Below are 26,285 nucleotides of genomic sequence, written 5' to 3'. Positions count from 1 at the left end.
ATCCCAGCACTTTGGGAGGCTGAGGCGGGTGGATCACGAGGTCAGGAGTTCAAGACCAGCCTGGCCAAGATGTTGAAACCCCGTCTGAGGGATCTGTGGGGATCTATCCCGTGTGAGGCCCCTAGGAAATGGGCCTCACCATACGGTGAGCTTGAGCCCGGACACAGATCCCTGGTTGGGGGAGTTGAGCTGAGGGAAAGCAGGAACTGAGAGAGGGACTATGCTATTCAAAATAATTAACAGACATTACTTTATGGATATGAGGACTTGGGAGGCAATGTGTCCACTTTTGGCTTCTTATGGTTTATTGCTTGATTGTGTTCATTTTGGACCCTTGTTACCTTCATTGTAAAATATTAACTTAAGTATTTACACTTGGTAACTTACTTACTGTAACTTACTGGGTGTAACTGTAACTTACTTACCATAACTTACTGGGCATAACTGTAACTTACTTAAGGTAACTTACTGGGCGTAACCGTAACTTACTTAGGGTAACTTACTGGGCGTAACTGACTTACTGGGCTTAACTTACTTACTGGGCCTAACTTAGTGGGCGTAACTTGCTTACTGTAACTTAAGTATGTTGATCCGGTGTAAACAACATTAACTTCAGAAAAGTATATAATGGAACATATTGCAAAAATAAAATTGCTGCTTGGACATAGCCTAAGCCAGCCCTCCAGACTCCGCTTTCCTTTTTGCTTTCACTTCCGCGCACTCTCTCCCTCAGGTTGAACGAGACATCTATGTTGGTGGTCTCTGGGACTCCCGCAGGTCAGTAGCTCCCAGGCAGACGTGCCGGACCCCAACACCTGTCTCTACTAAAAACTACAAAAATTAGCCAAGCGCAGTGGCAGGTGCCCGTAATCCCAGCTATTCAGGAGGCTGAGACAGGAAAATCACTTTAACCTGGGTGGCAGAGGTTGCAGTGAGCTGAGATCACGCCACTGTGCTCCAGCCTGGGCTACAGAATGAGACTCTGTCTCAAAAAAACAAAACAAAACAAAACAAAATTAAAACAAAGAAATAAAGTATGTGGCTGGGTGCAGTGGCTCACACCTGTAAGCTTAGCACTTTGGGAGGCTGAGGTGGGTGGATGACCTGAGGTCGGGAGTTCAAGACCAGCCTAACCAACATGGAGAAACCCCATCTCTACTAAAAATACAAAAAATTAGCTGGATATGGTGGTGCATGCCTGTAATTCCCTCTGACAAGGATAGGATTTTGACTGCAATGGGGCTTTCCATTCTTGGGCTTCTTAGCCTTGAGGTTACCCTTTTTCAACTTGCTACCAGCATCAGCCTTCTTGGCTTCAGGTTTCTTCTTTTTAGTATCTGGCTTCTCAATGTTCACCCCCCATTTTGTGAGATGGGAAAGAACTAATTTTTTAACAATGATCATTCAGACTGGTGTGAGATGGTATTTCATTGTGGTTTTGATTTGCATTTCTCTAATGATCAGTGATGTTGAGGTTTTTTTATATGTCTGTTGGCTGCAGGTATGCCTTCTTTTGTGTTTTGTCTTTGTTTTTTGTTTTTTGGGTTTTTTTTTTTTTTTGAGATGGAGTCTTGCTCTGTTGCCAGGCTGGAGTGCAATGACACCATCTTGGCTCACTGCACCTCTGCTTCATGGGTTCAAGTGATTCTCATTCCTTAGCCTCCCAAGTAGCTGAGATTATAGGCATGTGCCACCACACCCAGCTAATTTTTGTATTTTTAGTAGAGACGGAGTTTCACTCTGCTGGCCAGGATGGTCTCGATCTCCTGACCTGGTGATCTGCCCACCTTGGCCACCCAAAGTGCTGGGATTATAGGCATGAGCCACTGCACCCGGCCTGTATGTCTTCGTTTGAAAAGTGTCTGTTCATGTCCTTTGCCCACTTTTTAATGGGATAGTTTTTCTCTTGTAAATGTGTTCAAGTTCCTTATAGCTGCTGGATATTAGACCTTTGTCAGATGCATAGTTTGCAAATATTTTCTCCCATTCTGTAGATTGTCTGTTTACTTTGTTAATAGTTTATTTTGCTGTGCAAAAGCTCTTAAGTTTAATTAGATCCCATTTGTCAATTTTTTGCAATTGCTTTTAGCGTCTTTGTCATGAAATCTTTGTCTCTTCCTAAGCCCAGGATGGTATTGCCTAGGTTGTCTTCCAGAGTTTTTATCATTTTGGGTTTACATTTAAGTCTTTAATCCATCTTGCATGTTTAGCCAGTTATCCCAGCACCATGTATTGACTAGGGAGTCTTTTCTCCATTGCTTGTTTTCGTCAGCTTTGTTGAAGATCAGATGGTCATAGGTGTGTGGCCTTATTTCTGGATTGTCCATTCTTTTCCATTGGTCTATGTGCCTGTTTTTGTACCAGTACCATGCTGTTTTGGTCACAGTAGCCCTGTAGTATAGTTTAAAGTCAGGTAATGTGATACCTCCAGCTTTGTTCTTTTGCTTTGGCTATTTGGGCTCTTTTTTGGTTCCATATGAATTTTAAAATAGTTGTTCCTAATTCTGTGAAGAATATTATTGGTAGTTTGATAGGAATAGCATTAAATCTGTAAATTGTTTTGGGCAGTATGACCATTTTAATGACATTGGTTCTTCATATCCATGAGCATGGGATGTCTTTCCATTTGTTTGTGGCTTCTCTGATTTCTTTGAAGAGTGTTTTGTAATTTACATTGTAGAGATCTTTCACCTCCCTGGTTAGCTGTATTCCTAGGTATATTATTTTTTTGGTGGCAGTTGTGAATGGGATTGCTTTTCAGATTTGGCTCTAAGGTTGGCTGTTGTTGGTATATAGGAGTGCTAGTGTTTTTTGTACATTGATTTTGTATCCTGTGACTGCTTATCAGTTGTTTATCAGCTTATTAAGTTGTTTATCAGCTGATGGAGCTTTTGGGCCAAGACTATGGGGCTTTCTAAATACATAATCATGTCATCTGCAAACAGAGGTAGTTTGACTTCCTGTCCTCCTATTCAGATGCCCTTTATTTCTTTCTCTTGCCTTATTGCTCAGGCCAGGACTTCTAATACTATGTTTAATAGGAGTGTTGAAGGGCCGGGGGCGGTGGCTCAAGCCTGTAATCCCAGCACTTTGGGAGGCTGAGGCAGGTGGATCACAAGGTCAAGAGATCGAGACCATCCTGGTCAACATGGTAAAACCCCGTCTCTACTAAAAATACAAAACATTAGCTGGGCATGGTGATGCGTGTCTGTAATCCCAGCTACTCAGGAGGCTGAGGCGGGAGAATTGCTTGAACCCAGGAGTCGGAGGTTGCGGTGAGCCGAGATCACACCATTGCACTCCAGCCTAGGTAACAAGAGTGAAACCCCGTCTCAAAAAAAAAAAAAAAACGAGTGGTGAGAGAGGGCATCCTTGTCTTGTGCTGGTTTTCAAGGGGAATGCTTCCAGCTTTTGCCCATTCAGTATGATGTTGGCTGTGGGTTTGCCATAGATGGCTCTTATTATTTTGAGGTATGTTTCTTTAGTGTGTAGTTTATTGAGAGTTTTTAACGTGAAAGAGTGTATTTTTATGTTGAAATAATTCTTTTAGAAATGACTCATTCCTGATATATCAAACATTTAATCAAGATCACTGTTTTCCTTAACTAGAAAGAATATTTAATGTTGTAAAAGTAAAATATAAACCTTTCTATTTTCATATCTTCCCATTTGAAGCAAATAAAATTTCTTTAATGTAGGACACTATTACTCAGGATTATTTTCTTGAATATAGTAGTAAATGATAACAATCATCTTTCATTAAGCTTTTACTATGTGCTGAGACCTTTACAGATATCTGAATTAATCTTTGCAGCTTTCCTTTAAGGTGGATATTGTTTTATATTCCAGATAAACTGAGGTTCAGAGAAGTTGAATAACTTCCTTAAGGTGGAAGTAGATGGAAAGAAACATAATTTTTAGCGGGCATTTTGCCATATGTTTTTTGTACACATCCTTTTCACATGTCTTGTTTTGGAAACTAGATTGTTATTTCTTTAAGAATAGAGAATGTTGTTTTACATCCTTTTCACCTAGTGTGTCCTGCACACAGAAGATATCCAATAAATATTTAATGTTGGTGATACTTATTACTGAGTAAACTGCTATGATGACATATTAAATAAAGTATAGAGTTTTACACAGAAAGAAAAAAAGAGATCAATAAACTTATCTAGGTGATTCATGTCAATAATTTCATTGAGGCCAGGCACGGTGGCTCACGCCTGTAATCCCAGCACTTTGGGAAGCCGAGGTGGGTGGATCACTTGAGGTCAGGAGATCGAAAGCAGCCTAGCCAATATGGTGAAACCCCATCTCTAAAAAAAAATAAAAAAATAATTTCATTAAATGGTATGGAATACATTTTGAGAAAAATATGGAATTTTCAAATTTTCAGGTAAATTACAGAGACGTAGACAGGACTTTCTTGTGCTTTTGCAACAAATGACATTTGAATTTTTTTTTTTTTGAGACAGAGTCTAGCTCTCGTTGCCCAGGCTAGAATGCAATGGTGCAATCTTAGCTCACTGCAACCTCTGCCTCCTGGGTTGAAGCTATTCTCTTGCCTCAGCCTCCTGAGTAGCTGGGATTACAGGCACGTGCCACCATGCCCAGCTAATTTTTGTATTTTTAGTAGAGACAGGGTTTCACCATGTTAGCAGGCTGGTCTCAAATTCCAGACTTCAGGTGATCTGCCCGCCTCGGCCTCCCAAAGTGCTGGGATTACAGGTGTGAACCACCATACCCGGCCTTTTTTTTTTTTTTTTTTTTAAGTACTATATGTCAGCAGTGATTAAAGACAGGATCAATTTCATAGAACTGTTGATTAAGACTTGAAAAAACTTATTTTTACAAAGTATTTAATTTGGGTTTGGATTTTTTAAGTACTCAGACAGAGGGCGCCCTTGAATCACCAAGAACAGGTTCTGTAACCTTGGGAGCTGGTACACAAATTGTTAAATGAATGAGGGAAAAATGCATTGTTTTGGCCAAATAGATTGCAAAATGCTTGGGCTCCAACTTGGATTTAGTCTGCTTATGGCTTTAAAGTTTTTTGAGTTATTATATGAGTTTACTGTTACATAATTTTTTCATTTCTTAAAGACTAGATAAAAATAATTGCTGTAAGATTCAAATCACAAGCATTCTGACTTGGAAGATTTGTTTAATTAATATGAAATCACATCTAAAGGTTGAAAGGTGGCAATCTGTTATGATTTCCATTCATGTCTGACTGCAATTGACTAGTATATCTGTCACTATTAATATATACATGCAATAGGCCATATGCTAAGTACTTTGTGCATTTTTGTTACTCAGAGACATAAGTAGTAGTGCTATCTTCTTTTTATTGTTTACATTTTATTCTTACACAGCTTCTTGTAAACAAAAAAACAAAAAAACAAAAAAAATTTATTCATTTATTTTATTTATTTTTACTTGATTTCCCAGGATATGAAAGATATATATTTAACTGACAAAAACTGTAATATTCATCATGTACAGCATGTTTTTTTTTTGAGACATGGTCTCCCTGGATTGCCCAAGCTGGAGTGCAGTGGCATAATCATGGCTCACTGCAGCCTTGATCTCCCTGGTTCAAGTGACCCTCCAGCCTCCTGCGTAGCTGGGACTACTGGCACGTAACATGCCTGGAGAATTTTTTTTTTTAATTTTTGTAAAGATGGGGGTTTCACTGTGCTGCCCAGGCTGGTCTCGAACTCCTGGGCTCAAGCTACCTTCCTGCCTCAGTCTCCCAAAGTGCTGGGATGACAGGCATGAGCCACGACACCTGGCCTCATGTACAACATCTTTTGAAATAATAACGTCTCTTTTTAAAAACAGAAAATAGGGCTGGGCACGGTGGCTCATTCCTGCCACTCCAGCAATTTGGGAGGCCAAGACGGGTGGATCAATTGAGCCCAGTAGTTCGAGACCAGCCTGAACAACCTAGTAAAGCCCTGTCTCTACAAAATATACAGAAATTAAATTAGCTGCATGGTGGTAAGCACTTGTGGTCCTAGCTACTTGGAGGCTGAAGCAGGAGGAACACTTGAGCCCAGGAGATTGACCTGTAATCACCCTGTCAGAAAAAAGAAAAAAAAAGGAGAGAGAAAGAACATAAAAGCTTAGAGACATTAAGATGATGTCCCCTAATAAGTGACAAAACTGAGATTTGGACTTGGAGGCGTGAACACCAAAATCCACGCCTATGCCCAGAAAATTATACTGTAAATGACAGTTTCCTCTGTTTATGGCACAAAATATACAAATAATAGTGAATTTGGGTTTTTTCCTTTTTAATTTTTAGTTATTATAGAAAATATATAGCAACATCCTAACCACAATTTAATTTAGGAATAATATTGGGAAGTTAGGCTTTTTAATTTCCTGCCAATATAGTAGTTTCAACTCAGATATGTAGAATAATTTAATTCCTGGTCAAGAGAACACTCAAATTTAGAGTAGCATTGATAGGATGAAAAGAACACTGGACTGAGAACCAGGTAATCTGATTTTAGCGTATTTTACTACTAGTATCTGGAAAAGCTTCAGAACTGATTTAAGTTTACTACACCTCTAAATAGACCATGCACGGTGGCTCACGCCTCTAATCCCAGTACTTTGGGAGGCTGAAGCAGACAGATCATTTGAGGTCGGGAGTTTGAGACCAGCCTGGCCAACATGGTGAAATCCTGTCTCTACTAAAACAAAAATTAGCTGGGCGTTAGTGGCAGGTGCCTGTAATCCTACTTACTCAGGAGGCTGAGGCAGAAGAATCTCTTGAACTAGGGAGACGGAGGTTACAGTGAGCTGAGATTGTGCCACTGCACTCCAGCCTGGGAGACAGAGTAAGGTACCGTCTCAAAAAAAAAATTTTTTTTTTAAATAAATAGGCTGGGCGCGGTGGCTCATGCCTATAATCCCAGCACTTTGGGAGGCCAAGGCTGGTGGATCACGAGGTCAGGAGATTGAAACCATCCTGGCTAATAAGGTGAAACCCCGTCTCCACTAAAAATACAAAAAATTTGCTGAGCTTGGTGGCACGTGCCTGTAGTCCCAGCTACTTGGGAGGCTGAGGCTGGAGAATCACTTGAACCCAGGAGGTGGAGGTTGCAGTGAGCCGAGATGGTGCCACTGCACTCCAGCCTGGGCGACAGAGTGAGATTACATCTCAAAAAAAAAAAAACAAAAAAAAAAACCTGAAGGTAGATAAATGCATGAATATGGGGAGAAAAAAAGTTGATATCTTTTGAGATAAGGAAAAATAGACTAGGAGACTTCAGTTATTAATCTATGAATTTCGTGTTTTGCATATGGAAATCGTACTCTTTGTTTATATCCACATACTGAGTATGTCTTGTCTAATTTCTGGAAGCAGTTTATTAATACAACTTTTTTTGAGACAGAATTTCTTTCACTCTTGTTGCCCAGGCTGGAGTGCAATGGGGTGATCTTGGCTTACCAAAACCTTTGCCTCCCAGGTTCAAGTGATTCTCCTGCTTCAGCCTCCGGAGTAGCTGGGATCACAGACATGTGCCACCACACCTGGCTAATTTTGTATTTGTAGTAGAGACAGAGTTTCTTTATGTTGGTCAGGCTGGTCTTGAACTCCCGACCTCAGGTGATCCACCTGCCTCAGCCTCCTAAAGTGCTGGGATTGCAGGTATGAGCCACCATGCCTGGTCAAATTTCTTTTTTTTAAGAGTCAAGGTCTCACTCTGCTCGCAGGCTAGTGTGTAGTGGTGCATCATAGCTCACTGCAGCCTCAAACTTTTGGGCTCAAGTGATCCTTTCACTGTGCTAATTTCATTTATTTATTATGTGTAGAGATGGGGTTTCACTGTTTTGCCCAGGCTGGTCTTGAACTCCTGGCTTCAAGCAGTCCTCCTACCTCGGCCTCCCAAAGTTATGAGAATTACAGATATGAACCACTATACCCAGCCTTATTAATATAAATATAATAATATTATATACTTGTGTTAGTATTGATGTGAAATCCCCCAAATGGTGGTAGATCCAGAATCATTTATTTGACATTTCTTAGAAAATGTTTTTCCTTTCTATCAATGAATGGGTTCCTACAGATAGCTTGTTCTTCCTTCTTTAATTCTAGTTAAAGCATTTCTGAAAGTGGGAGGATACATCTCCTTTCTTTAACTCCTGGTGGAGGGGTATGGAATTGATCAACTTTTTTTTTTTTTGAGATGGAGTTTCACTCTGTCACCCAGGCTGGAGTGCAGTGGTGCCATCTTGGCTCACTGCAACCTCTGCCACCCAGGTTCAAGCAATTCTGCCTCAACCTGCCAAGTAGCTGGGATTACAGGTGCCTGCCACCGTGCCCAGCTAATTTTTGTATTTTTAGTAGAGATGGGGTTTCACCATTTTGGCCAGGCTGGTCTTGAACTCCTGACCTCGTGATCCACCCACCTTGGCCTCCCAAAGTGCTGGGATTACAGGCATGAGCCACCGCGCCCGGCCAGAATTTATCATTTTTGAGGGAAGACTGCATAAATGTAGGGCGAAGTATTTATATTAACATGACCTTGCTTTCTTCTGTGGGATAGTTAGGAACTATTTTTTTTTCTGTAAGTAGTGATGGCATCAAGGCTTAAGGTAGGAAATAAGTAAAGAGAATGATCGTGTAGTTGTTATGTGAATGTTAAATGCTGCTATTTTTAATTAAGATGTTTAAATTCAATGAAGTTGTTTTTCTACATAGTTCTTAGAGGAAGTGTCTGGGTCACCTACATAGGCATATAGTTCTGGACACTGGTTACTAGAGGATTTATAGAGGATGCTCCTGAACACCTACTATGTGATAGCCATGGGAATATAGGATTGAAACAAACAGACAAAAATCCCTAATCTCATGGAATTTACAATCTAGTGAGGACAATCAGACAGTAAACAAAATAACCAAAACATATAGTAATCTTGTGGTGGTAAGTTCTATACAGCAAAAACAAGTTTGAAGAAGGAGTTTGGGGGCAGTGTTGAAATGCGTAAGGTTTGCAGTTAAAATGTGGTGGTCAGGGAATCATTTGCTGAAAAATGAATATTGAGCAAAAACCTGAAGGATGTTAAAGGAATAAGATACATGGAATCTAGATGAAAACATTTTGTATAAAGGAACGAGCAATTGCTAAATCCCTGAGTTGGGAGTGCCTGTTCATAAAACAGCAAACCAGCCAGGGTAGCTGCAGCTGAGTCATTGAGAGAGAACGATGGAAAATGGGGAATAGTTGGTGTGGGACCCAGTTGTGAGGATATTGACTTTTTGTTGTGTGATGGAGTCTTGCTTTGTCACCCAGGCTGGAGTGCAGTGGCATGATCTTGGCTCACTGTAACCTCTGCCTCCCCGGTTCAAGCAATTCTCCTGCCTCAGCCTCCCGAGTAGCTGGGATTACAGGTGCCTATCACGCCCAGCTAATTTTTGTATTTTTAGTAGAGATGGGGTTTCGCCATGTTGGCCAGGCTGGTCTCGAACTCCTGACCTCAAGTGATCCACCTGCCTCAGCCTCCCAAAGTGCTGGAATTAGAGGCGTGAGCCACTGTGACTGGCCTTGGATATTGACTTGTATTTTGAATAAGAATGCCACTGGAGACCTTTGAGGAGAGGATGGGTCTGGTTATTGGGTTGAGAATTAATCGAAGAGGGCAAAGGCAAAAGAAGTGAGGTTAGTTAGGAGCCTTTACGACAACCCAGGTGAGAGATGGGAGGTTTTAGCCAGGGAGATGGAGATGTTGAGGGAGTAGCTGGACTTGGGATTGTGACAGTAGACTGAGGGAGAAGCCAGTTTTGCGGGTAAGACTGCATTTCTCTCTTCCGCTTCAGTTATGTAGATCACCCACATGCCACACAGCTGCAACTCTGTAACAGCCGATTTTTAACTTCTTCCTTATCTAAGCCATCCTGTAGGCCACAGGAATTAAAACTAGGTTGGATGGAAGAAAAGTGAATCCTACCTCCATACAAAACTATTTGGATATTTGCCTTTGTATTTTTTTGTTTTGAAATTGTTTTTAATGGTTCAATAAACTCTTAATAGAACTACAAGCAATACAGTTATTTCCTCTGCTTTATTAGAAATGTTTTTGTAATCCTGTTAATTATATCACTTTTAACTATGTAAGGCTTGCATCTCTTGTTTTAAATTGATGTTTATACCCTCTGCAAGATAAATGGAAAGCATTTTTGTTCCCATGAGGACGTGTTATAAGATTGCAGGGAGTGGCCGGGTGCGGTGGCTCACGCCTTAATCCCAGCACTTTGGGAGGCCAAGGTGGGTGGGTCACGAGGTCAAGAGATGGAGACCATCCTGGTCAACATGGTGAAACCCCGTCTCTACTAAAAATAAAAAAAATAAAAAATACAAAATTAGCTGGGCATGGTGGCCCGTGCCTGTCAATCCCAGCTACTCGGGAGGCTGAGGCAGGAGAATTGCCTGAACCCAGGAGGCGGAGGTTGCAGTGAGCCGAGATCGCGCCATTGCACTCCAGCCTGGGTAACAAGAGCGAAACTCCGTCTCAAAAAAAAAAAGATTGCAGGGAGTATAAAAATTGGCAGTGGAGTAGATGATGTGTATTATTAGTCTGATCTTAATGTTGTAACATACTGATCATGCAAAATACATAATTAGTTTGTTTTTGTTATTTAAATATGCAGGACTGTAACAAACACACTAGAGAGATGACATAAGGTACAAGAAAGCAAGTAAATTACTATCTAATTAAAGCATTTCATTCTAATACTAGCAGAGTTCTGTCTAGAAAATGAATTAACTTTCTTTATGCTTTTTTTGTCACAATTTTCCAAAAATTTCCCTTAACTCTGATAGTGTCTGTTGAATAATATTTCTGATGTTAAGAATTAAAGGGGGTGTAGCTCAGTGGTAGAGCGCATGCTTAGCATGCATGAGGCCCTGGGTTCAATCCCCAGCACCTCCATGAAGGTTTTCTGGCTGAATACGGGGACTCACACTTACAATCTCAGCATTTTGGGAAGCCGAGGCCAGCGGATCACTTGACAAGACCAGCTTGGCCAACATGGGGAAACCCTGTCTCTACTAAAAATACAAAAAATTAGCTGGTCACCAACACACACCTGTAATCCTAGCTACTTGGGAGGCTGAGGCACAAGAATCACTTGAACCTGGAAGGTGGGGGTTGCAGCGAGCTGAGATCATGCCACTGCACTCCAGCCTGGGCGACAGAGTGAGACTCCATGTCAAGAAAAAAAATAATAATTAGTTTAAGAAAAAACAATGTAATTTATTTTCATATGGGATTTGAAATCTGAATCTAATCATTCTTGGTATTATTGCTAATTCCCTTGCACTACTGCACAATTTTCTGTTTAGAGACATTGGCTATAACAATTGTACAGACATAGCAATATATAATTTTTCTGTTTTGAAACTGAGTTTCTTTTTTTCCCCTGCCAACTTACAGGCACACAATTGAAGAGCTATTTTCACAAGTGACTAATACATCTTATCTCTGCTTTCATATTTTAAACTCTTATTTTTCACCCTTATGAAGTTGGAAGGAGTAGACGTGTTTATTTTACAGACAGATTATAATATTGGGTTGTTGTAAGTAATTTTCTTTGCTACATATCCTTCAACTTTATTATTTATTTATTTATTTTTGAGACAGACTCTCCCTCTGTCGCTAGGCTGGAGTGCAGTGTCACGATCTCAGCTCACTGTGACATCCACCTCCTGGGTTCAAGTGATTCTCCTACCTCAGCCTCCTGAGTAGCTGGGACTACAGGTGTGCAACACCACACCAGGCTGATTTTTGTGTTTTTAGTAGAGACGGGGGTTTCACCATGTTGGCCTGGATGGTCTCCATCCCCCAACACTGTGATCCGCCCGCCTCAGTCTCCCAAAGTGCTGGGATTACGGGCATGAGCAACCATGGCCAGCTGAACTTTATTTTTATTTATTATTATTATTTGAGATGGAATTTTGCTGTTGTTACCCAGACTGGAGTGCAATGGCACGATCTCGGCTCACCACAACCTCTGCCTTCTGGGTTCAAGCAATTCTCCTGCCTCAGCCTCCCAAGTATCTGGGATTACAGGTGCGCACCACCATGCCCAGCTAATTTTTGTATTTTTAGTAGAGACGGGGTTTCACCTTGTTGACCATGATGGTCTTGATCTCTTGACCTCGTGATCCACCCGCCTCAGCCTCCCAAAGTGCTGGGATTATAGGCGTGAGCCACCGCGCCCGGCCTATTATTACTGTTTTTGAGACGGAGTCTTTCTCTGTTGCCCAGACTGGAGTGCAGTGATGTAATCTCGGCTCACTGCAACCTCTGCCTTCGGGGTTCAAGCAATTCTCCTGCCTCAGCCTCCCAAGTAGCTGGGATTACAGGCGTGCACCACCACTCCCAGTGGTGGGCTCATGCCTGTAATATAACAGATGGCTCATGCCTGTAATCCCAAAACTTTGGGAAGCTGAGGGGTGCAGATCACATGAGGTCAGGAGTTCAAGACCAGCCTGGTCAACATGGTAAAATCCCTTCTCTATTACAAATACAAAAATTAGCCAGATGGTGGTGGTGGGGACCTGTAATCCCAGCTACTCGGGAGACTGAGGCATGAGAATCGCCTGAATCTGGGAGGTGGAGGTTGCAGTGAGCTGAGATCATGCCACTGCACTCCAGCCTGAGTGACAGAGTGAGGCTCTGTCTCAAAAAAAAAAAAAAAAAAAAAAAAAAAAGAACCCCTTGGGTTAAAGGGTAAATCAAAATGGAAATTAAAGACAGTACGGAAAATATTACAAAGCAAAACCTATAGTGTACAGAAAGTGACATTCAAAAGAAAATGTATACTTTAGAAATGCACTCAAAAAATATAAAAGATTGCAATCCGTCTGGAATAAAGTGATTTCTGGGCTAGAAAACAAAAGAAAGAAAAGAAAATCAATGACCCAAACATTAAACTCAATAAGCTAAGCACAGAACATCACAAACAACTCTTATAAAAGTTGGGGGACGGAATTAAAAGAGATAAAAAGGCAGAAATTAATGAAACAATAAAAAGCATACTCAATTAGTGTACTAAAAATCTGATTCTTTGATAACCAATAAAATAGACCAATCTTTGGCAAGTCTGATTAAAAAAAGAAAGAAAGATGGAGAAGGAGAGAAAATATAAAAACAGCACTGGGGCCAGGCACAGTAGCTCACGCCTGTTACCCAGAGGCCTGGAGTTCGAGACCAGCCTGGCCAACATGGTGAAACCCTGTGTCTACTAAAAATACAAAAATTAGCCAAGTGTGCTGACATGTGCCCGTAATTCCAGCTACTCAGGAGGCTGAGCCAGGAGAATCACTTGAACCTGCGAGGCAGAGGTTACAGTGAGCTGAGATGGTGCCACTGCACTCCAACCTGGGCAACAGAGTGAGACTCTGTCTCAAAACAAACAATAACAAAGCACTGGAATGAAAAGGAGATATAATCACAGAAATAGTGAATTTTTTTTTTTTTGAGACGGAGTTTCGCTCTTGTTACCCAGGCTGGAGTGCAATGGCACGATCTCGGCTCACAGCAACCTCCCCTTCCTGGGTTCAGGCAATTCTTCTGCCTCAGCCTCCCAAGTAGCTGGGATTACAGGCGCGCACCACCAAGCCCAGGTAATTTTTTTTATTTTTAGTAGAGACGGGGTTTCACCATGTTGACCAGGATGGTCTCAATATCTTGACCTTGGGATCCACCCGCCTCGGCCTCCCCAAGTGCTGGGATTATAGGCGTGAGCCACCGCGCCCAGCCAATAGTGAAGATTTTAAAAGCATAATCATGTATTGCGCATTACCTTATAGCAATAAATTTAAAATTTAGGTGAAACAGGAATTTCTAAGTAAATAGAAACCAAAACTGACTCAAAAAGAGGTAGGGAATCTAATAGCCAATGACTATAGAAGCAATTGAAAAGACAGTAAAAAAAAATTGCTGGCCAAGCGCAGTGGCTCACGCCTGTAATCCCAGCACTTTGGGAGGCCGAGGCGGGTGGATCACGAGGTCAAGAAATCGAGACCATCCTGGTCAACATGGTAAAACCCCATCTCTACTAAAAATACAAAAATTAGCTGGGCATGGTGGCGCATGCCCTGTAATCCCAGCTACTCAGGAGGCTGAGGCAGGAGAATTGATTGAGCCCAGGAGGCGGAGGTTGCGGTGAGCCGAGATCGTGCCATTGCACTCCAGCCTGGGTAAGAACAGCGAAACTCCGTCTCAAAAAAAAAAAAAAAAAAAAAAAATGACTTCAGCTTAAGGGAGGCAATAGAATTATACATATATGGCAACCCTTGAATTAGGGATGTGGTTGGCATATTGTTTTTCTCTTTTCTAGAGGCTGGAACCCAGGCAGCTGACAGTTCTGTGTTATAGGACATCAGATGCTCTAAACAGCACTGTATTTTGTCAGTGAGGGTACCCATGCTACCCATATCTGAACCGTGTGTTCCCCTCTCTGTCTCTGACGCTTAGGTCTCCCAGATTCAGACTGCCATTTTCTCTCCTGCTGTTATGCCCCCTCATTTCTTGGGCTCAATTTCTCCTAAGCCTAGCTCTGCATTGGAATACTCTTTTACCAATATATCACTCATTAGAAAATATTTAAGTATTGGTAAGCTGTCAAGGGTTGGTCTTATGAAAAAAGCTGTTAAAATCAGTTATGCAGTGCACTGTACTAGTACTCTAAATCGTAATGACTTTTTTTTTTTTTTTGAGACGAAGTTTCTCTCTTGTTGCCCAAGCCAGAGTGCAATGGCATGATCTCGGCTCACTGCAACCTCTGCCTCCCGGGTTCAAGAGATTCTCTTGCCTCAGCCTCTGGAGTAGCTGGGATTACAAGTGCGCCACCACGCCTGGCTAATGTTTTGTATATTTAGTAGAAATGGGGTTCCACCATGTTAGCCAGGCTGGTCTTCAACCCTGACCTCAGGTGATCCACCCACCTCGGCCTCCCAAAGTGCTGAGATTACAAGCGAGAACCACTGCACCTGGCCCTGACATTTATAAGGCCCATAAGTAAACATAAAATAATAAAGCTGCAATGTTCAAAGTATGCTATTTTGAATAAGTCAAAGCCTATGCGTATATTTATATTTTTGGGCAAATCTAATGGCGGAACAATGGCAAAAAACAAAACAAAACAAAACAAACACCTAAAAATGCAGGCATTTTAATTCTAGCATCAGAAAACAGATTTCTAGATTATTCTGACAGAGTCTTACTCTGCTAAACGCCAGAGGGTTGAGCTGCTTCAAATGTTTGCAGAAATGATTTCTTTTTTTGAGGTAACTCTGTCAGCTGGGAGCACAAACAGAGAAAGAACAAGCTTGCTGAATGAGGATGGGTTGGAGTTGGCCAGAACTCCTGTCGTCATTCTGTCACTGGCATTCCTGCTGCAGCTAGGAGAAACGATGGGTGTGGGATATCTATAGAGCTGTCATCTACATCGAACTCGAAGTGCTTATGTGAGTAATTTTGAGTTCTAACTGCAGGTACGGCACTGGTTACAACCCTAATAGGCAGCAATGGACATGTGAGGTTTTGTGTTTATTATTATATTGCAGTAGACTTTGCCTTAGTTCCCTAGCTGTGAATCGATCCTAATGCCTTTAATTATATCCCACAGGCTTATTAGGGCCAAACTATGTATATGAAAGTCTTCTGAGGAATTGAAATTGCTAAATGAAACAGATTAGTAATAACATGCTTAGAGACATTCTGATGTCCTGGTTTTGGAGTTAAACTAGCTTGGGCTTGAATCCCGGCTTTGCCACTTATCATGTAACTTTAAACAAATCTCCTTAACCTGGGTGAACCTCAGTGTTGTTCATTATAATTCTTTTTTTTTTTTTTTGGAGCTGGAGTTTCGCTGTTGTTACCCAGCCTGGAGTGCAATGGCACGATCTCGGCTCACCGCAACCTCCGCCTCCGGGTTCAAGCAATTCTCCTGCCTCAGCCTCCTGAGTAGCTGGGATTACAGGCACGCACCACCATGCCCAGCTAATTTTTGTGTTTTTAGTAGAGACAGGGTTTCACCATGTTGACCAGGATGGTCTCGATCTCTTGACCTCGTGATCCACCTGCCTTGGCCTCCCAAAGTGCTGGGATTACAGGCGTGAGCCACCGCGCCCGGCCTATAATTCTTATAATATTATTAATATGTATAATACATACTAATATTGATAAAATGTCATAATATTGGTATGTATTATCGTGAGGATGAATGAAGGCAAAGGCTTGCTTCAGTGCTTGAAGAGCGTAAGTGAGCAGTAGATGATAACCTCAGCTACTATTAACAACCACGTGGCAGGGATCAGCAGAGACTAAAAATATCCCACATCCGACTCCTCCTTTTTACACTGGCAAGTTCTTTGTGGCGTGAAGACGCTGGGTAACATTGCAGTGTTAATGTTAAGGTAATATCACTGATGGCTGTAGCTGGGATTCTTGCCGTCCTCCACTGTTTCACTCAGTTGTCTGGGCAGCAGGGAAAAGAATGAGTTTGGGAGGTTGGAGGGAAGAATATTTTGTCCTCAAAAGGTCATATTTAAAAAATGTATATTATTTTATTTGTAGATTTTGGGGGGGCAAAAGTTTTTTTTTTTGTTTGTTTTTAGTTTTTTCTTTTTTTTGAGACAGGATTTTGCTCTGTTGCCCAGGCCGGAGCACAGTGGCAAGATCATGGCTCACTGCAGCCTTCAACTCCTGGTCTCAAGCAATCCTCCCACCTCAGTTTACTTAGTAGCTAGGACTACAGGCATGTGCCACCATACCTGGCCTTTTTTTTTTTTTTTTTTTGTAGACAGGTTCTTGCTATGTTGCCCAAGCTAGTCTCAAACTCCTGGGCTCAAGCAGTCCTCCCACTTGAGCCTTCAAAAGTGCTCGGACTACAGGCTGAGCCACCGTGTCTGGTCTCATGGCGTGCTTTTAAGTGACAAAAGCAATAAGAAGATACAGGTAAAGAATGATTCCAGGCTGGGCATGGTGGCTCACACCTGTAATCCCAGCACTTTGGGAGGCCGAGGTAGGTGGATCACGAAATCAAGAGATCGAGACCATCCTGGCCAACATGGTGAAACCCCGTCTCTACTAAAAATACAAAAATTAGCCAGGTGTGGAGGCACGTGCCTGTGGTCTCAGCTACTCGGGAGGCTGAGGCGGAAGAATCGCTTGAACCCAGGAGGCAGAGGTTGCAGTGAGCTGAGATTGCACTGGCAACAGAGCAAGACTCTGCCTCAAAAAAAAAAAGAACAATTCCAGTACTTTTGAAAGTACACGTGTTTATAGTTATATCTCTTCTCTGTTGGTCTGTCTTATCTATCTGGAAGGACAGCTGCCAAAACAATAATAGCGAATACCTAACATAGCTGGGTGTGGTGGCTCATGTCTGTAATCCCAGCACTTTGGGAAGCCAAGGCGGGTGGATCACGAGGTCAGGATTTCAAGACCAGTCTGGCCAAGATGATGAAACCCCGTCTCTACTAAAAATACAAAAATTAGCTGGGCGTGGTGGCAGATGCCTGTAATCCCAGCTACTCAGGAGGCTAAGGAAGAGAACTGCTTGAACCCGGAGGCAGAGGTTACAGTGAGCTGAGATCGCATGACTGCACTGCAGCCTGGGCAACAGAGCAAGACTGTCTCAAAAAAGAAAAAAGAAAAAAAAGAAACAACCTAACCTAGACCTTATTATGTGCCAGAGATTGTTTTAAGGACTCTACATTTAAGTCTCATTAGTCTCTCTCATTTAAGTCTCATAGCAATAATAGGTGTTATCACTATCTCTGTTTTACAGATGATAAAGCTGAGACATTGACGGGTTAAGAAACTTGCCCAAGGTCAAATAGCTAGAAGGTGGTAGAGGCGGGAGTCAAGCTTAGGCAGTGGAGTCCGGGCTCTTAACTACTCTGCTACGTTACAACCGAAATATTATGACTCGCCTGAATTTTGTGTGTGTGCTTTTTATTTTCTATTTTTTGGTGCTTACAATTTTTTCTATAATAAAAAGTGTCTTCTATAATTAGAAAAAGCACAGTGTTTTATTAAAAATGCACATTTATTGCCTAGGCATGTGCTCCCTTTGGCTTCTCCAATTACTGTTCTCTATTAATGAAAATTAGTTTGTTTGACTTGCTGGCTGAAATCTTAGACCCTGAGGAAATAAAAAATAGGACGGGTAATTTTATGGCAGTAGAAGGAAAAGTAACAGGCTCTGTGGGACAGCAGCAGAGCACTGAGCCAGAAACAGCAAGACGAGGTTAATGAGGCCTATAATGCAGCTGGTTGTCACCAGAGAAAAGTTTTGTTTAGGCCAAGCCTTGTGCCTCATCTAAAGTACAGTGGCATCCTGTTCTTTCATGTTACTTACATTTTTCTTTAATTTATTTAACAAATACTGATTAGATTTCTCCTTGCTAGGCACAATCAATAATACAGGGAAAAATCAGATAAAGAGATAAAAATAAAAATACAAGAGAGGCCAGGCACAGTGGCTCACGCCTGTAATCTCAGCACTTTGAGAGGGCAAGGCAGGTGGATTATCTGAGGTCAGGAGTTTGGGACCAGTCTGGCCAACATGGTAAAACCTCATCTCTACTAAAAATACAAAATTAGCCAGTGTGGTGGTGGGCACCTGTAGTCCCAGCTACTCGGGAGGCTGAGACAGGAGAATCGCTTGAACCTGGGAGGCGTAGGCTGCACTGAGCCAAGATTGTGCCACTGCACTCCGGCCTAGGTGAGACAGAGAGAAACTCCATCTCAAAGTAAATAAAAAATAAAAAATAGAATAAAAATAAAAAATAAAAATCAGAAAATTTAGTAAAGAAGAAAGCACTAGAATATAATGATTACCTGTAAAAAGATACAATGCACCTTGAGAGGTCAAAGTGGGGAGAGCTTCATTCATTCAACATTTTTCTTTTCTTTTTTTTTGAGACAGAGTGTCGCTCTTGTTACCCAGGCTGGAATGCAATGACGCAATCTCGGCTCACCGCAACTTCCACCTCTTGGGTTCAGGCAAGTCTCCTGCCTCAGCCTCCTGAGTAGCTGGGATTACAGGCACGTGCCACCATGCCCAGCTATTTTTTTGTATTTTTAGTAGAGACGGAGTTTCACCTTGTTGACCAGGATGGTCTCGATCTCTTGACCTTGTGATCCACCTGCCTCCGCCTCCCAAAGTGCTGGGATTACAGGTGTGAGCCACCGTGCCCGGCCATTCAACATTTTTCTGTCCTCTGCCAAGTGTTATGCACTGTTCTAGATGCTGGGAAGATAGCACACGATGAGACAAGCACAGTTCCTGCTCTCAGAGAGTTTACATTTCAACACTGGTTAGAGAGAAATAATTGTAACTCAGCCTAGCATAAAGACAAAGAAAGAAAGAAAACAGTCCATCTTAGTTTGTAACCTGGCAAAGCCAGCCTACCAAAAGCATATGAAATAGCACCAGAGGCTCATGCCTGTAATCCCAGCACTTTGGGAGGCTGAGGCGAGTGGATCACAAGGTCAAGAGATTGAGACCATCCTAGACAACATGGTGAAATCCCATCTCTACTAAAAGTATAAAAATTAGCCGGGCATGATGGCACGCACCTGTAGTCCCAGCTACTTGGGAAGCTGAGGCAGGAGAATTGCTTGAACCCGGTAGGCAGAGGTTGCAGTGAGCTGAGATTGTGCCACTGCACTCCAGCCTGGAGGCTGGCGACAGAGCAAGACTCTGTCTCAAAAAAAAAAAAAAAAAAAAAAAAAAAAAAAGAAATAGCACCAGAAAAGAAAATTATAGGCCATTCTATTTATGAATACAAGTGCAAAGTCTTAAATATTAACAAATGAAGCCAGAAGTGTATTTAAAGGATAATCCACCAGGACCAAGTAGGATTTATTCCATTTATTCCAGGCTTATAGAAATGGTTTAATATTAGAAAGTCTTTAAATATAATTTCCCTAAATACTTTAGATACTAAAATGGGAAATATATATGATTATTTCAACAGATAAATAAAAGGGATTTGACAAAATTTAACATCCATTCCTGAGTAAACAATAAAAGTTCTTAGCAACCCAAATGCCCATCGATGATAGACTGGGCAGGAAAAATGTGGCACATATACACCATGGAATACTATGCAGCCATCAAAAACAGTAATTAGTGTCCTTTGTAGGAACATGGATGAACCTGGAAACCATCATTCTCAGCAAACTGACACAAGAACAGAAAATCAAACACCACATGTTCTCAGTCATAGGTGGGTGTTGAACAATGAGAACACATGGACACAGGGAGGGGAGATCACACACTGGGGTCTGTTGGGGGGAAATAGGGGAGAGACAGCGGGGGTGGGGAGTTGGGGAGAGATAGCATGGGGAGAAATGCCAGATATAGGTGAAGGGGAGGAAGGGAGCAAATCACACTGTCACGTGTGTACCTATGCAACAATCTTGCATGTTCTTCACATGTACCCCAAAACCTAAAATGCAATTTTTAAAAAGTTCTTATCAAAAAAAAAAAAGGAAAGAAAATGTCTTAACTTGATAAACATTCATAATGTACAAGCAGACAAAGCAGACATTATACTTAATAATGCATCTTCAGAGGAAGTCCCAGATGAGGGGAGATTCATGCCACTTTTTCACATTTACAGAAGTCAAACACACATAATAATATGGGAGCAAAAGGGGATGTATTGACTGGAAAGAGAAAATTGTCTTTATTTGAAGATGACACGATGACCTACATAGAAAAGAAAAGAAACCTGACAAACTATTGAAACCAATAAGAGCAGGCTGACAAGATCAACACACAAAAATAATATGTGTTTCTCTATACCAGGAGCAACCACTTCAAAAATGAAATGGAAGAAAGCTTCTTTCACATCAGAGATACAGGTATAATATAATAGCCTAATCTAATAATCTAAATCTATATAATTTTTTATAAACAAACATGTTTAATGACAGCTTGCTTTTCACAGAGATGACTACAGAGCCTTTTAATCTATAATCCGGGAGTATACAACCATGCAGCACAGATCAATTAGCCAGGTGGGAAATAAACTAGAGTCTTACAACAACTACCCTATAAACACTGCAGCTAGCCGGGCACGGTGGCTCACGCCTGTAATCCCAGCACTTTGGGAGGCTGAGGCAGGTGGATCACAAGGTCAAGAGATCGAGACCATCCTGGTCAACATGGTGAAACCCCGTCTCTACTAAAAATACAAAAAAATTAGCCGGGCGTGGTGGCGCGTGCCTGTAATCCCAGCTGCTCGGGAGGCTGAGGCAGGAGAATTGCCTGAACCCAGGAGGCAGAGGTTGCGGTGAGCCGAGATCGCGCCATTGCACTCCAGCCTGGGTAACAAGAGCGAAACTCCATCTCAAAAAAACAAAACAAAACACTGCAGCTATTCTTTCCAAAGGACCCTAATCTTAAGTAAAAACACCTACTGTGGGGGAACCAGAAACCTGGCTAGGCGGCCAAAAGTAAAAACCAAAGGAAAAAAATAGCAATTCAGCGGTTAATTGGTGAAAGCAGGAAATGTGTGCCCTTCGCCGTCCTGCTGCTTTGGGCTTCTTACCTTCCTTCTTGTTGTCCCTCTTCAGCCCATCCGTTAGCTCTCGGTCGGTTTGCATAAGCCATCTGAAACTCACGTCTTCGGAGCTCACCACAGTGCTGATCTGTTTCCCATCGGTAGCTCTTAACAGACACTTGTCTGAGGGCTCAAAGCCCTCCACAGAATCTATCTTTGGAGCGGGTTTGGTTTGACCGTCATACTTTTTCGAGGTGATAACAGATGGTTCCCAACGTCCAGCACTCCTGGGAGAGTCTGGTCAGCGTCGTCAGGAACTGCTCGACCTCCGACAACACTGTCGCAAAGACGCTCTAAATCTTTATTTATTTATTTAATTTCTTTCTCTCTTTTTTGTCTAAAGCTCGTTTTGTTTGTTTTGTTTTGTTTTTGAGACGGAGTCCCGCTCTGTCGCCAGGCTGAAGTGCAGTGGAGCCATCTCGGCTCACCGCAACCTCCGCCTACCGGGTTCCAGGGATTCTCCTGCCTCAGCCTCCTGAGTAGCTGGTACTACAGGCGTGAGCCACCACACCCAGCTAATTTTTTTGTATTTTTAGTAGAGATGGGGTTTCACTGTGTTAGCCAGGATGGTCTCGATCTCCTGACCTTGTGATCTGCCCGCCTTGGCCTCCCAAAGTGCTGAGATTATAGGTGTGAGCCACCGCGCTCAGCCTAATGCTCTAAATCTATATAATTTAATGACTAAGAAAACTGCAGTAGTCAGGAGTTCGAGACCAGCCTGCCCAACATGACGAAACCCCCCATCTGTACTAAAAATAAGAGACTTACCGGGCATGGTGGCAGGTGCCTCTAATCCCAGCTACTCGGGAGGCAGAGGCGAGAGAATCGCTTGAACCCAGGAGGTGGAGGTTACAGTGAGCTGAGATCGAGCCATTGCACTCCAGCCTGGGTAATGAGAGTGAAACTCTGTCTCCAAACAAACAAACAAAAAACTGTGCAGTAACTGCATAGACAGAAATTTAAAGCTATATTCAGCGAAAAAGCAGAATGCATAGGTAAACAATAGTAATCATGAAAGAGGTGACAAGTACAGCTTCGACGGACATTTGCTACAACAGGTGCAGTGAACTGGTGGAAATGGAAGCCCAGTTGAAGTGGTTTGAAGCGCAAATGGGAGTTGAGGAAGAAGAGAGGAGAGATTTGCTGTGTAATTCAAGAAGCTCGTTTGTGGGGAAGCTCAGTTGTTTAAAAGAGATGCGGGTTCCAATGAATGTTTAAGGAAGCTGGCTTTCATTTTGTTTGTTTTAAAGTGAGGGTACTAGGCTGGGCGCGGTGGCTCAAGCCTGTAATCCCAGCGCTTTGGGAGGCCAAGGTGGGTGGATCACAAGGTCAAGAGATCGAGACCATCCTGGTCAACAAGGTGAAACCCCGTCTTTACTAAAAATACAAAAATAAGCTGGGCATGGTAGCGCGTGCCTGTAATCACAGTTAGTTGGGAGGCTGAGGCAGGAGAATTGCCTGAACCCAGGAGGCGGAGGTTGCGGTGAGCCGAGATCATGCCATTGCACTCCAGCCTGGGTAACAAGAGCGAAACTCTGTCTCATAAATAAATAAATAAATAAATAAAATGAGGGTAGTGTGGACTTCAGGGAGGAATCCAGGAGAGAAAGAGAAGTGGAAAATATGGAAGATAAATGAAACATTAATGGCCCAAACTCCCTGAGCAAGCAGAAGGGGATGGAACCATGTACAATAATGGGGAAAATTAATCTTGAATAGATGGGGCATTTTCTCTATGCCAGAGGGAAGGGCTTTTGTTCAGAAATGTGTGTGAGGTAAGGATAGATTCAGCTGAACACAGGCTTATGAATGCAGGGCCTGAAGGGTAAGGAAATTCCTTCCCATTTGTACCAAGGCCTCAATTTTCTAAGTGAACTGCGAGATTAGGTTATCTTTTGAGAAGGAGCAAGTGGCCGGGTGCGGTGGCTCAGGCCTGTAATCCCAGCACTTTGGGAGGCCAAGGCGGGCGGATCACGAGGTCAAGAGATCAAGACCATCCTGGCCAACATGGTGAAAACCCATCTCCACTAAAGATTCAAAATTAGCTGGGCATGGTGGTGGGTGCCTGTAGTCCCAGCTACTCAGGAGGCTGAGGCAGGAGAATTGCTTGAACCCAGGAGGCGGAGGTTGCGGTGAGCTGAGATTACGCCACTGCGCTCCAGCCTGGCGCCTGGCAACAGAGAGAGACTCTGTCTAAAAAAAAAAAAAAAAAAAGATTTCAGAGACGACAGCATCTTTGGAGAACTCATTACAACTTCCCTGATATATGACCTCGGGTGAGTTACTGATATCTTTTCAATCCTCTGTTTTTTAGAGGAAAACCGGGAAGCCAAGAGAATGCAACCACCAAATTACTTGTCCTGGAGACCGCGGAGCCTGAGAGGATGAACAACCTCTACTGGAGACAGCTGCAAATAAATGCTTTCCTAGAGCTTTCTTTGGGCTAAATTGTTGAAACTTCTCCTGTACTCGCCAGTAAGTTCATTCTTGAGCTATTGCTAGTACAAATCTAAAGCATCCCTAAGCAATAACATCTTAAATGCAGTTAATTACTACAGTTACTCATCTGTGGAACATAAATCTTCTGAGTATCAAGAATAGCCTCACTCGAATCCCTCACGGCCTGCTGATGTCAGAACCCTGGACAATGGGTTTAATCAAACAACAGTTTGTGGGTGGATGGGTCCTACTCTCAACATACCACAGTAGGGGTAGTTGCTTTATCATTGAAAGTTTCCTATTAAACTTGTAACAATTTTGACAAAAATCATTCATCAGGCCGGGCACGATGGCTCACGCCTATAATCCCAGCACTTTGGGAGGCTGAGGTGGGTGGATCACGAGGTCAAGAGATCGAGACCATCCTGGTCAACATGGTGAAACCCCGTCTCTACTAAAAATACAAAAATCAGCTGGGCATGGTGGTGTGCGTCTGTTGTCCCAGCTGCTCAGGAGGCTGAGGCAGGAGAATTGCTTGAACCCAGGAGGCGGAGGTTGCGGTGAGCCGAGATTGCGCCATTGCACTCCAGTCTGGGTAACGAGAGCGAAACTACGTCTCAAAAAAAAAAAATCATTCATCTAATGAGTTGTAGAGACAAATATATTCTCTCTGATATCTTTTTGAGATTTGGAAACAAAACTGAATTTCCTAACTTACCATCAATTTAACTATGTTTCTGTATATTTATTAAACGCATATTTATTAAATATAGCTGATACTAGAGATTATTAATATGTAATTTTAATTCATAAAAACAGTACAGTTCACTAAATGTCCATCAGCATATGAATGGATAAACAAAATATGCTATACATACACAATGGAATATTATTCAGCCTTAAAAAGGAAGGGAACACTGACATATGCTACAATATGGATGAACCTTGAGGACATTATGCTAGGTAAAATAAGCCAGTCACGGCCAGGCTGGTGCCTCACGCCTGTAATCCCAGCACTTTGGGAGGCCTAGGCAGGCAGATCACGAGGTCAAGCGATCGAGACCATCTGGGCCAACACGGTGAAAACCCGTCTCTATTAAAAATACAAAAAAATTAGCCGGGCAGGGTGGCACGTGCCTATGGTCCCAGCTACTTGGGAGGCTGAGGTGGAAGAATTGCTTGAACACAGGAGGCAGCGGTTGCAGTGAGCTGAGATTGCGCCACTGCACTCCAGTCTGGCTGCAGAGCAAGACTCTGTCTCAAAAAAAAGAAAAGCCAGTCACAAGAAAAGACAAATACTGTAGGTATGATTTCACTTATACAAAGTACCTGGAGCACTGGGTGTGGTGGCTTACCCCTGTAATCCCAGCACTTTGGGAGGTGGAAATGGGTGGATCACCTGAGGTCAGGAGTTCGAGACCAGCCTGCCCCACATGGTAAAACCCCTTCTCTACTAAAAATACAAAAATTAGCTGAGCGTGGGCTACTTGGAGGCTGAAGCAGGAGAATTGCTCGAACTTGGGAGGCAGAGGTTGCAGTTAGCTGACTGTGCTGTTGCACTCCAGCGAGGGCAATAAGAGTGAAAGTCTGTCTCAAAAAAAAAAAAAAACAAACAAACCTAGAGCAATAAAAAACACAAAGACAGAAAGTAGAATGGTGATTTCCAGGGGTTGGGGGGAACAGAGAAAATGGAGACGTATTTTTTAATGAATATAGTGTTTCAGTTTTGCAAAGTGAAAAGAGTTCTGGAGTCGAATGGTGGTGATGGCTGCTCGGCAATCTGAATGTGGCTAATTCCAGTGAACTATATATGGTACTTAAAAATGGCTACGATACTGCAGTCCATTTATGTTCTGTGTATTTCACCACAATAAAAAATGGAAAAAACTCACAGTGAAATGTTTAAGTTTTCTTTCACCTTCCTTTTTCTCTTAATTTGGCTTTGCCCGGGTTCTCCTGAGAAACTCAAACCTCTTATTAGGCCAAGGGATCTTGGCTGGATTTCATCCAATGATCACCACAGCTTGAGCTGGGCTCTACAGAACTTGTCAATGCTTACTTGGCTCTGTATGCTTGGTTTCATGGTAGCTGTCGCATGAAGGATACTATTGACCACTGCATCCTAGAGTCTTGTCAAACCTGTTTGATTTAAATAAATAACTCTTTTGAGCAAAATAGTTATGTACACATGATCTAGTGAAAACATAAGTATTATTGACTATCACCTACTATGTA

General features: G+C 42.4%; 1 long non-coding RNA gene and 1 other non-coding gene across 2 annotated transcripts; both read left to right on the top strand.

Moving 5' to 3' along the window:
* Nucleotides 1-10,878: 10,878 nt before the first annotated feature.
* On the top strand, nucleotides 10,879-10,950 carry TRNAA-AGC (transfer RNA alanine (anticodon AGC)). The gene has a single exon. It is a non-coding gene; the product is annotated as a tRNA-Ala (tRNA).
* A 4,465-nt stretch (nucleotides 10,951-15,415) lies between these two features.
* On the top strand, nucleotides 15,416-25,943 carry LOC118149177 (uncharacterized). The gene is made up of 2 exons (XR_004736455.3): nucleotides 15,416-15,494; nucleotides 23,926-25,943. It is a non-coding gene; the product is annotated as an uncharacterized LOC118149177 (long non-coding RNA).
* Nucleotides 25,944-26,285: the final 342 nt, after the last annotated feature.

Source organism: Callithrix jacchus, chromosome 18 (genome assembly GCF_049354715.1).
Source record: "Callithrix jacchus isolate 240 chromosome 18, calJac240_pri, whole genome shotgun sequence".
Taxonomy (NCBI): domain Eukaryota; kingdom Metazoa; phylum Chordata; class Mammalia; order Primates; family Cebidae; genus Callithrix; species Callithrix jacchus.
This window is presented reverse-complemented; position numbering and strand designations above follow the sequence as displayed.